Source organism: Oryzias melastigma, unplaced genomic scaffold, assembly GCF_002922805.2.
Source record: "Oryzias melastigma strain HK-1 unplaced genomic scaffold, ASM292280v2 sc00693, whole genome shotgun sequence".
Lineage (NCBI taxonomy): Eukaryota > Metazoa > Chordata > Actinopteri > Beloniformes > Adrianichthyidae > Oryzias > Oryzias melastigma.
In genome coordinates this window covers 10,477-14,187 of record NW_023417281.1, presented here as the reverse complement: position 1 = coordinate 14,187, position 3,711 = coordinate 10,477, and the positions used below count along the sequence as shown (strand labels likewise).

Sequence of the window (3,711 nt, the reverse complement as noted above, 5' to 3'; positions counted from 1 at the left end):
TGTTGTTTTCCCAAGATCAATCTAATCGATTTATTTTTATTTTGAAACAATTTTATCATAGTTTAGGTTGATTTGATGAACAACTTGTCTCTGATCAGTCTGGTTGGATCATAGGAATAAAAATCTGTTCAAGTCGATCACTTGTTACATCCCTAGTTTTGACACATTTCCAAAGTGCATCAATAATGTCACACAGCAACGACTCCTGCTTGTGTCACGTGTGTATATTGACAATTTTAACCTGTTCTGGAACAGACCCTCTTTCTCTAAAGCTTATGGGATCCATCCCAGTCCACTGGGAAGTAATATTTTAGCGGCTGACAGACATTCTGTCCAGACATCACCTCCCCCCATCATGGTTTTTTCAACCAGGGAGGGCAAAAAAGGGGGTGGTACTGCATCAGTACCACAGCTTTAAACACAATGCTTTTGTTTTTAAACAGCCCTCCAATTTTATGCAACAACACAGTAAACAGACGACCAAACCCAAACTGTTTTTATTGAGGAGCTTTTAGCATCTGTTCTCACTTCCTTCAACTTAATTTTATTAACTGGTGACTTTAACCTTCATGTAGACAGAGAGTCAGACAACAACGCTACTCAGACGACTCACAACAGGGGCACACTCTTGACCTTGTCATCAGCCATGGTTTACCCACTAGTGTGTCCTCTGTTCTGGCTGTATCAGATCATTACTGTGTGCTTTTTAATATCACTGGTTTTATAAAACAAGAGACCTCTGTGAGAAAGGTGAGAAACACTACTCCTGAAGTGGTCGAAAAATATGTCATCTGTTCACTCCAACTCCAATAATTTTACCACCCCCTGTGATTTAACAGTAAATTGAGATCCAGTCTCACCTCAGCTGCTCCACTTAAAACTAAAAAGATAAGAAACAAACCCACACCTCCTTGGAGAACTGAGGAAATTAAACGATGGAAGAGACAATCCAGAGCCGCTGAAAGATGGAGAAAACATAAGCTTGAAATAAACTATGAGCTATACCAAAAATCAACTAAAAACTATACAATCACACTGCAGACAGACCAGAAATATCTACTTTGCAAACATCATCTCTGAAAAAAAAATAATCCCAGAATCCTCTTCAACACAATTGAATCTTTAATCAACTCAGACATTAATACAAACCCATTACCAGCTACCGCTTCACTGTGCAAGGACTGTGCAGACCACTTCAGGAGCAAAATTGATTCTATATGATCAAGTATCTTCAATGACCAGAAAAGCCTTTTATTAGAAACGATGATTAATTTGGATTCATTTCAAATGGTGCATTTCTTCTGGAGCTGTGAAGAGATGTTTTACACGTTAGATTCAATTAAAAATCCATTCTGTCTTTTAAAACACGATAAAAGGTTACAACGGGTCACGTGTTTCACACAAAGGATCTTGGGAGTCCTGCTGGATCAACAGGAAGTAGACCTGCTGGGACCACAGAGGGGCGGTTTGTTTCAAAAGTGTCTCCCAGAAAAAAAACTGTCCAAAGTTCAATGATTTTAAATCTGAGTGTGAAATAGCTTTTTTAAGTCAGCTTATTGCCTCACTGTCAGGAGACGGTCTCTGTTGCACTTTAAACAAAAGTTGACTGACCAAAAGGTCAATGCAGGTTACCACAGCTGTTTCTCAGGGTGGAATGCTACAAATGCATTTGATTGGTCAGTTTATAACTTACAAAAAAGAAAAATTATCATGACAAAAGGAGGATTATCAGGTCCAGATCCGGTCCTGACCTGACCTGAATATGACCAGGTGCCCCCCTATTGGTTTTTTCCATCATATTTCCATTCCCCCATAAGAAACACAAGATTGATGGGGTCAGACAATCAAGACAGGGTTTTGGAGAGGTCAGCTTCCTCGTAATCCTGAGGGGAATCTTTCAGAACTTTCTCCGGGATGTACAAGAAACCAGAGGCAAAACCATATTTAGAAGAATCTTCATTTCTGATCTGAAAGTGTTGACTGGGCAAAGTAAGAGATGCTCTGAGTACAGTGGAGGCTTGCTACACCAGCACTGGTCAAACTGGAGGCAAATCTGAGTCTGTCTCAGGTACATCTGTTGACTCATAGATTCATCAAACCTGGACCTATCTAAAAGTCACCCTAAAATTAATAAAAGTCCAAAGATGTTTATCTGTTAATTCTAAATAATTAAATTCTAGTTCTACAGGTCAGGGCCGGAATTGGGCTGCATGGTGCCACAGTCAGAGACCTACCCCCTGCCCGAAGGCAAAAGGACATCTAATCTACCAGGGTAAACTCCAATACTTGTGGGCTGTGCTTGGGACTCATGAACAAGCCCACACCAGCCCACCAGAATGGTAGTGAGTCCAACCCATCTCAAGGAGTGTGTTTAAGAACCCAGACTGAGGGTGGAGTTGATGCCACCCACAGTCATAGGGGAGGAGTCGAGCTGCAGAGACATATCAGGTAGACAGTCCCACTGCAAACAGAGTCATCAGGCGGGCTCCATACAGTCCCAGTGCCTTTCCACCAAGGAGCCCTTCAGCTACCTCTGTAAGTTCAGCATGGGTGATAGTCCTCAGCCTCTTTTTCTTCCAGAGGATGTGTGTCAGGAGGATGTGTCAGAAAGGACTATGTATACATATACATACATGTATACATACATATGTATACATATACATACATATATACACATACTCATCTTTGTTTGTGATTCACCTGTTCAATTNCTGCAGTTTTTAACAGAGTTTTTAGTTAATTTTAAACTCTGTAGTTGTGGTAGAGTGGAACAAGTACGAGTACCGTTCACTAGGTTGATTGCACACAAAGGCAGGAGGCGTGGCTCAGTTAAAAATATTTATTACAAGAGTTCTAAAAATCAATTAAAACAAGAATTTAAATAAAAAAAATGACAGGGTGCAATAAAACCATCAAACAAACTAAATGGGGAAAAGATCAGTTTAGCTGAGGCCTGTTTAGCTCCTGAAGGTGGAGGCCCCCCAAACAAAAACAAAAATATAATTCACCCCACTCACGTGATATTGCACACTCACAAGTGAATCCCTTCACCAAGACACGGCACTCCAATGGGGGGATAACCTCCACCTGGGCACAAGACTGGGTCCTCAGCACTTCGTCGGACGACAGCAGCGGCTAGCCACCCCAGCAGAACCCTCGTCATCCACGGCGCGATGGAGAGCAGGCGAGCAGCAAGTCGTCCCGATAATCAATATAAATAAAGCAGCAGCTGATCCAAAATTACTGGGAGCACAGAAAGTCCCTGACAGTGGAAGACATTAAATAAATATGATTAAAAAAGCTAATGGCTTAAAGAAGTGCAAGCCCGGAGGACTGCTAACTTACCAGGCTGTCCGTCACCAGAAACAACAGCCCGCAAATCGCAGAGGCTCGGTTTATGGCGAGATTGCCGGTGGCGGTGTTTTCCGGAGCTATAAAATTCAAAAATGAGCAATGTGAAGCCCGCCGACAGCTTCCCAAGGCAGCCTGCCACCGCTACCTTACCTGTGAGGCTAAGAGGAAGTGCGCACCAGGAAGTGGGCGGTCCCAGAGACCAGCAGATGCCCATGACGGCAAATGGACCGCTTCATCTTTTTATAGTGTCCCTAGAGGCCAGGGGCTGCAATTACCTTCCCAGACACACCTGCAGCAATCTATCCTGCTACATAGTCAATAAAATTTTATGTGCATTTCAAAATTGTCTCTGCTCCA

At 42.5% G+C, this 3,711-nt stretch overlaps 1 long non-coding RNA gene across 1 annotated transcript; it reads right to left on the bottom strand.

Annotated features, from left to right (window-relative positions):
* Positions 1-2,825: 2,825 nt before the first annotated feature.
* On the bottom strand, positions 2,826-3,644 carry LOC112140955. Its single transcript, XR_002918294.2, has 3 exons — positions 3,505-3,644; positions 3,346-3,431; positions 2,826-3,262 (listed from the first exon to the last, which is right to left on the bottom strand). It is a non-coding gene; the product is annotated as an uncharacterized LOC112140955 (long non-coding RNA).
* Between the last annotated feature and the right edge of the window lie 67 nt (positions 3,645-3,711).